We start from the raw sequence: 9,236 nt of genomic DNA, 5'->3' as shown, positions 1-9,236 counted from the left end.
AAGAGCCAAGAGGAGTTACAACTAGTTGTTCTGACCCAGCATCAACCTCCCAGCAAAGAAGCCCCTCTTAACCTCAAACAAAGCTTATATCACCCAACAATCTGATGTTTGTCTCAAGAAACCAACATCAATTACTTACAATATGCAAAATTCCAGCCTCTGGATCTCTGGGATGAGGGATCCATATATAGATGTTTGTAATGGAGATGAGTCAGCTGAAGGTTTGATTAGTGTCTTCCCTCTGATAGTTCTTACTTCCACTTGGAGATTGATGGTCTCCTACTCATCCTTGGTCGAGTTCAGTGAGGCAAGTGTCACAGGAGAAGATTCTGGAAGCTTCCATTGCCTCTCCACCTCGCGGAATGACACTGCCATTTTTCATTTCTCGCCCATCGCACCCCACAGAAGGGATTTTTGAAATGCAATGCACCCGCACAGTGTATTTAAGTGAGATGCAATGCCTTTAGCCAATGGAGCAGCTGAAATTATCCTGTTTTTACCAATTCTGAGCAGTTTTTCATGGAGAACCTCTGGGAGAAGCTGTAATCTGTTGACCTTGTTCCTTTAGGGGTTAGAACAACACTTTTAGGGACTTAGGAGCCCTTGGCTTATGGAAATTTCATGCTTTGGGTTGTAGGGCCCAAAAATGTCTATAACAATTGCCCCCTAAAGCATGAGGTCGTTAATATTTTGATGTCGGGTGAAATGCTTTATTATGAGGATCCGAAGTTCTTTCAATGCTAGGAGGAGACCTGTAATAAGATACAATACAATACATTATCTTCACAATATTTTCATGATCTAGCTGAGGCGGGCATTCCCATGCTCAACTTTATAAATTCATTTTTATGTACATAGGACAGACAATCGTCTGAGTGTAGACTGATGATTCTGATAGAACCATCATCTTTTTGATTGGATGATTATCTGTGCAGCAATGATGTACATTTGATGTCTTTATTTTCCCTGAATATATATCGTAGCCCCGATGGATGAAACTAGATCCGGGGTCTTCAATCTCATTTGACCTTCACTCGGAGTACAAGTCGATCCATGTGAGAAATGTTCTGAAGTCGAACATGGAAATACATCGCTTGATTACCAGCCAATGATGTAAACTGTTAACAAGCGCGAGAGGAATCATCGATAATGATAATGGCCCTCAAGGTACTGCATTACAATTTACGTGGTGTGAATAAAGGACTTGGCGTCGAACACCATGCAAAATCTTTTGGTCGAAGGCAATTGATGTAAACCTGTCGCCGGAAGTGAGAAACTTGCCATTGAGGCATGTAAGCTTCAAAGTACTGAATGGGGTGTTCCTAGATCAACTTCTTGGATAATGAGCTGATGTCGACAAGAAGTGATCCATCACAGGAGGGCCTTAATGAATCCCACATCAATGACGCGGAATGGAGCAAATGATTTTAATGGAGGTGAAAACGATTTGGTGATATAAGGTTCAAGGTGGCGGTCATGAAAGAATGGAGTATAATGTATGGTAGTGGGTGAGACACAGGTGAATTCTCTGAATGACTTCTCTTGAACATATCGGCAACACTGTTGTGATGGATTGGTAGCATTAACCCCAAATGTGGATGGTATGATGGGACCATAGTGATGTGATCGGTGAATGAAACAACCCAACCCGACTCGGACACGGAGTGGAAGTGTCATGTTCAAGAGCGATTTACTACCAACAAAGTTTCTTCAAGTTTTCTTCCCAATTTTCCCCAGTCATTGTTGACCAGTACCTCTTTATCTTTGTCAAGCTTGAGGAGGATAACATATGCTTGTTCTATAATTTGCCCTTCGGGCAAACCCATCGCTATGTTTTAACGAGTCTAGCGATAGTGAAACTCATTCTCGTCTATAGACAAGTTTGTCGCTATTACACTATTAACAAGTTTAACGACAAATATAAATCGGTCCTTTTCAATTTTAGAGAGTCTAAAAAGGAACGTAAAGGTAACTCCAAAATTCCTTTTTCGTCATCTAATCCCTTAAGTCCGAAAAAGTATAAAACAATACAGAAGGGATGAATTTTCGATACTTTTAACGAGCCAAACAAAACAAGCGCTCGATCCTTTTGTGTAATAATCCCTCAGGTCCAAAAAGATTAAAATCTAGAGGAGGGATAGCACTTCCTGTCCCTTTAACGAGCTAGAGAGGCCAATGGCTCGACAATCTTTTCATATTTTACGAGTCAATTGAAAAGAGCTTAAAGGAGACTCGTATTTTGAGGAACGAGTAATAAAATGGGTAGCAGCTAATTCCAGGTAAGGTTTGGAATTTTCCAATCACGGCAGTGTCACAAGGATGGCTAGTGAGATCACTCTTTGCAGTTGTTCCTCATAATGGGTAAACAATCAAATGGGGGTGAATGATCGGCCAACGAAAAAGTGGAGGTGACGGTGCAAACACGACCAAGGCTTTAATGGCTGAAATACTACATTCACGATGGTTATTTACCAGGGGAAATAGTTCATTTTTTAACGAGCTTAAACGCGGGAGGAAACATTTTCTCATGGCTTACGTTTATTTTTTAACGAGCTTGAACTATGTGCTAAAACTGCTCGATGCGGGTTTATTTTTTAACGAGCTTGAACCTTGGGTAACACTGCTCGATTGAATGGTCCCTTTTTGATTTTACCATAAATAGCTTTGTTGTTTCAAAGATTGTACTGTATTTTCAAATGCTTCATCAAACTATTCAAAAATGAACAATATATATTTGAAAATGAGTTAGAACACTAATATTTTACTTTGAACTACGTAAAACGTAATGAAAAAGTGTTTTTACCTCTCATTTTACCATTTCATTTGAACTTTGGTTTGTTAGAGCTTTGGAGGTGCTTTCCCCCTTTGATTTTCGTCAGCTAATTTCGGAAGATTCTGTGGACGATTCTCGGTGCCGTCTGGACCAGGTAGGAGCTAAACCTGAGCTCTTTCATTTCATGGTTTCCATTTTACATTCTAAGCTTGATTCCTAGTTTTTCTGAGCCTTTGGGGTTTGAAAAACTCATTCTGCCTTCATTGCACCATCTGTGTATGGAAAGGTGCATTGAATGTTGGCCTATCTAAAGGTCATCTGACATGCAATGCACCCAGAGCACTACTATAGGTGCGATGGGCGCAGAGAAGGAATTCTGTGCACAATTTTTGATGGAAATTTTGCCTATTTCTTACCAAAATCAGGATCTAACTCTTCTCTTGTTTGCTTTTCAGAGATCTTTGGAGTAGGATGACCATTACATGGCGAGAACACGATCATGAAGAAGAGGACATGCTTGCCCTACATAATCCGGTTACAGTAAACGCATTGCGGAATTGTGGCTTGCTGAAGTTTTTTCGCATTTCTAGCATGAGACAACAGATCAACTTACTGCAGTATTTGCTCGACACTTGGGATCCTACCAACCAGGTTTTCTAGATCAGGGGCAAATCTATCCCTTTGGCTGTAGTAGACATCTATTTCTTGACTAGCTTGTTGAGGCGGGGTGCCCCCATCTCTTTATCAGGTTCGACCCGATGAGGCAACTCTGTGAGAGATTATGTTCACCGGTATTGCAGAGAAGGATCTCAGCTGAGTAAAGACAACAAGATCATCATCCGTGATGTCACTGACAGGTCCCTCAAGACTATTCTGTTTACTTTTGGTAGGATGGCCGGTGGTGCGGCTCTTCATGTAGCCAACCGATCTTATATGCAGTATGCCTTGGAATGCCTCCAACCGAAGGTGTTCAACTGGTGCGACGCAGTACTTCTTGTGATGAAAGAACAGTTGACAAAGATAAAGAGCAGGAGGTTGAAGAACTTTGTGTATGGTTCTATTTTGACTGCCTTTGCCTTGGAGAAGATACCACTGATGCAGCCGCAGTATATTGCACTCAATTTACCTTCACCTACTGAACCACGTATGCAGAGATGGGTTGACCATATGTCTAGGCATGCTGGTCAGTCTCAGATTTCATTTTTTGATACCTTCTTCAGGTGGTTTGATCATCAGGAGATGGTTTCTTTCGAGTATCCATATGCTAGCATGGACTTCTGGGGTGATCGAGATCTAGTACTGTCGGAAGGCGAACAGTGGGGCGCCACTGGTAAAATCTTTGACCATATTCCTGTTTATCGTTTTTCATTTATAATGTCCTTGTGCTTAATTCTATTAAGACTTTAATCAAACTCATGCGTACATGCAGATGTTGGTCCTGTTCGTCCAATAGCTCGCCTGAGAGTACCAGCTGCCGCCCCAGCAGGAGAGGCTGTCGGAAGGGCTATCCTTTGTGATGTCGATGTCGCCGAGACTCTCACAGCATTACAGGAGCAGGTTGAGGGCCTCACTCTTGGTACTCCAGATGTGAGGACTAACGAGCTACCTTTGAGGTTACAGCGACATACTACTAGTGTGCCAAGACGACGGACTCGTCTCTTACGCATGATCGCACAGGCTGTGACTTACTATCACGAGCATCATTAGACTAGGGTGCCCCCTAGCATTTTGAGTTTTTTGGTCACTTGACCGATTTTGTCTTGGTTACAGAACATTATGTGTAAACCATAAAGAGTTATATATATTTTTTTATTTTCGGAGTTTTATTTTGGTTAAGTTACATGATCCAAATGCAAACATTGATGGTATGTTTCTTTTTATAAATGTTTCAAATGTCTATCTAACACATAATTTGCCAATGAGTCAGTTAATGTGTTTAAGTTTCTGGAAATGTGTTGATATTCAATAAAATCAAATTGTCTTTCCAAAATCTTAACCCTTAGGAACATGCAATAAATAGCTGGGTTTCGGATGGAATAGATACCAGTGAGTTGTAGTATTACGAGTTGTGAGTCTGGCCTGACAATTAGTTGGCGTATACCATGTGTGATGGCATCAGAGAGAAGTTCTATCAACGCGCTATATTCAGCGATGTTATTTGTTGATCGACCAATACATACCCCTCTGAAACTTACTAACTCGCCGCTTGGATCATAAATAGCCCAGGCTGCGGAAGATAGGTTCCACGAACTACGACTCGCTCCGTCGGCATATCCAACACATGACTCCAATAGGTTTGACATCTGCAACAAATGTAAAAAGTGGATTACATGACCAAAATATACACTTTAGCGAAAACAAAAACATAACAAAAGCATACAGGTTACCATTACGCATAGTAATGCTTGAGGTACAACCCATTACGAGGTTGCGCCAGTGGAATTCCGTCATAATCCATTAACTCGTAGGCTCCTTTTGCCAACACCCGTTTAACAATATAGGGGCCCATCCATAAAGACTTAAATTTACCTGCTCCCAATTTATCGGATTCTTGGTCGTAAAGCAAGACCAAGTCACCTTCTGAGAAGACACGAGGTTTGACATTTTTGTCGAACTGCGCCTTGACTCGTTTCTTATGGGCTTCGTTAGCCAAAGCAGCATCACAACGAGTTTCATACAATTGGATTAATTCCAAGAAATGAGCCTCTTTTTCTGAAGTTCCGGGGAGGAGATCAATTGCAAGTTTGAGAGACGCGATTTCGCATTGGATTGGTAAGACTGCTTCTAGGCCATATACCAGTTGGAAAGGTGTAAACCCGGTTGCATTCCTTACCGATGTTCGGTAAGCCCACAAAGCTGAGTACAGGATTAGGTGCCATCTTCTCTTGTGGACTCCAATCATCCTTGGCAGCATGTGTTTCAGGACCTTTTTGATTGCTTCAACTTGTCCGTTGGCTTGCAGATAATACGGAGTAGAGCTGTCGTGAGACAACCCTAGTTTGGCAGCTAATTCGACCATCATGTGATTGCGAAAATGCGATCCATGATCTATGACTACAGCCTGTGGTACGCCGAATATGGCAACTACATGATTGAAAAAGAAGAGGGCAGCTGTTTCACCAGTATTATCTAATGTAGTCATCGCCTCGGCCCATTTGGTAAAATAGTCAACTGCGAGTATGATATACCCATGCCCCCTGGTCGAGGTGGGGTTACATGTCATGAAATCGATGCCTCATTTGGCGAATGGCCCAACAACAACAATTGGCTTTAGAGGTGCAGGTGGTCTTCTGGTTTTGCTATCGAAAGTTTGACAAGCATGGCAACTTCTGACTGCTATTATGCAATCTTTGAACATTGTTGGCCAGAAGTATCCTGCTCGTAAGATTTTTTGCGCTGTAGCATAACCAGATTGATGCCCCTCACACGTGCTTGAATGACAATCATTCAAGACTTTTTCGGCCTCCTCATGGATGAGGCACCTTCTCAGAACTGTAGCGATACCGCGATGGTAAAGTGTATCACCGATGATCATGTAGTCTTTTGCTTGGTATAGAATACGTTTTTGTTCGGAGCGGGATGTGTTTGGCCTATATTTTTGTGTTTGGAGATAAATGATTATATCCCCATACCACTCATTTCTTGAAGATATCAGAAACAAACTTTCGTCCACGATTGTCTCATTGGATGTTTCATTGTTGGACGAGGATGGGAGATCGCATAATAATTCTGCGAAAACTAGAGCTTTCTTTGACTTGGATTTTACAAATTCCAAATCAAACTCTTGCAGGATTGCTATCCATTTTGAATATTTGCCCCCCAGCAACTTTCGCGACAATATATAAGTCATGGGGTTGCAATCTAACAGAATGGTAGTTTTTCGAAAGAGGACATAGTGTCGAAATCTCTGTATCGCTTGAACAGCTGCGAGTGCTAGCTTTTCAACATAAGAATATTTGCTTTCTATATCATTTAAGTTTTTACTTAAATAATATATAGCATGTTCAATTCCATTGACTTCTTGAACTAAAACCATTGCAATGGTTGTATCCGCTGCAGCCAAATATAGGTTAAAATCTTTTTGATAATCAGGAGCGTACATTAATGATGCTTTCATTACAGATTCTTTTAAAGCATCAAAGGAAGCTTGTGCAACCTGATCCCAGACAAAGGGTACTTCCTTTTTCAAAAGACGTGTATAACCTTTAGCAAGTTCGGTGTAATTTGGAATGAACCTCCTCAGAAAGTTCGCTTTCCCTTGGAGTTTTTGAATCTGAAGCAAATTCGAAGGTGGAGGCAAATTTATGATTGCCTGGACCTTACATGGGTCGAGACGAATCCCGTCCTTTGAGACTACAAAGCCAAGAAAATGACCAGAACTGACGTAAAATACACATTTGTGTGGATTGAGTCGTATCTTGTAGTGTCGGCAACGTAGAAATATCGCTCTCAAATGCTGCGGGTGATCATTCCGCTTTCGCGAATGAGCCGGAAGGTCATCGAGGTATGGTTGAACGATGTTTTTGATGTCATGGAAGGCATAATTCATTGCCCTCTGAGACGTCGCCCCTGCATTCTTTAAACCAAAGGGTAATTTTCGATATGCGAATGTGCCCCACGGACAAATAAATGCAGTCTTTGACTGGTCCTGTGGGCGGATATTTATTTGATTATACTCAGAGAATCCATCCATGAATGAAAAGATTTCGCATCCGGCACATTCATCAATTATCTGGTTGATGAAGGGTGTAGGGTAGTTGTCTTTTGGACAAGCTTGATTTACATCCCTATAATCGACGCACACTCTAATTGTTCCTTGTTTTTTCATAGGAGGGACAATATTCGATACCGAATCGGTTAGAGGAACCGGGTAAATGAAACCAGCATGGAGAAGTTTTTCAACTTCTACCTTAATGGCAGCGGCTTTCTTGGGGTGCACCTGCCATAGCCGTTGTCATACTGGTTTGACATCTGGATACATCTTAATTTCATCTTCAACGATACTCGAGTCAATGCCTGGCATTTCACTATATGACCAAGCAAAGACATCTCTGAATTCGCGAAAAAGAGCGTCATATATTTCTAGTTCTGAAGGAGAACAACATTTGCCAACATAAATATTCTTTACAACATCTATTTTGGTCGAGATATTTATGGCGATAGTCTCTTCAATGTTGGACAAGTTTCGCTCGGAATCCACCGTGTTTACAGTATTTGATAGAAAATCAAAAAGTTAAGGATGATAAAGGTCATCTGGAGTATCTTCTCCACAATTCGGAAGAAGGGAACGATGGTGGGAATCATTCCATGGTGCCCCTTCAATTACCATTCATTGGACAATTCCTTCATCGGTGACATGTACTCACGACCAAGGATCTGAAAGGGTACCATATTCTTTAGACCTATCTTTCCAAACGCTTGTTGAGCGTTGATTTGGGTTTGCCTCCCATTCTAGGAACATTGGTTGCTACAATATTTCCATTGGGCTTGGGGGCAAAACCATTGCATGATCCATGTCGATATCGTTTTCTGAGATCTTTTTAGAAGATATCATATTGTAGGTTCCTACCGATGCTACTTCCGCCAGGTTGATTGGAGGTGGAAGGGCGAAAGTTCCCATTAATATAGGATCTTTTAGTAGGCCTACTTCGATATTTTGAAGCGAATGGGGGCTTCCATGGATCATGGGAATGCTTCCTGTAACTTGAGAACCATTGGGGAGGAAGTTTTGTTGATCGACGATTGTAATCCCTCCTTGAAAGGGAAATGCAATATTCCTAAAATAGGTCGACACAACAGCAGCCATAGCATATATCCATGGTCTTCCTAGTAGGATGTTGTAATCAAGATTTCCATCGATTACTTCAACATCTATTTCTACCGTTTTCCCTCCTAGTTCAACTTTCAAGTTACTTAGAATACCATATGGGGTATATGTCCTTCCGTCGAATGCTTTTAATGTCATCGAAGATCGCGACAAGGTTGGAGATCCTAAAGTTTTCCAGCAACTCATCGACATAATGCATGTAGATGCCCCCTGATCAATAATTGTTCAATGAACAGTTTTATTGAGGGATTTCACTTGAACAAGGAAAGCTAGTTGAGCTGCTAATTGAGGATCGTATCCTTTATGGTCGAAGGATACAATATTGGAATCCTTTGGGTCTATCCCACCAATGGCTGATAATAAAGCCTGCCTTTGGGATGGGCAATTCTGTAGTACTTCAAGAGTCGACATAGCAGATGGCGATTGGGCCAAATCTTCCACTATATTATAATGTTGTGCCGCTCTAGCGTGGGGATTAAACATCGACTTGTGTACTACTCCCTTTGGCGGTTTTATTGTCAATTCAGGAATGATGGGCGACGCAACTTCTGTCGAACTTGTTGTCGAACAACTAGGTTTATCTTTATCCTTGTTGTTCCACAGCTGTGGATTCCCATAATCTTTGTTCCTTGTCGA

This window comes from Pinus tabuliformis, chromosome 5_2 (genome assembly GCF_031772625.1).
Source record: "Pinus tabuliformis cultivar Carrire ecotype Pingquan chromosome 5_2, CPIR1, whole genome shotgun sequence".
NCBI classification, from domain to species: Eukaryota; Viridiplantae; Streptophyta; class Pinopsida; order Pinales; family Pinaceae; genus Pinus; species Pinus tabuliformis.
Note: the sequence above shows the minus strand (reverse complement) of the source record.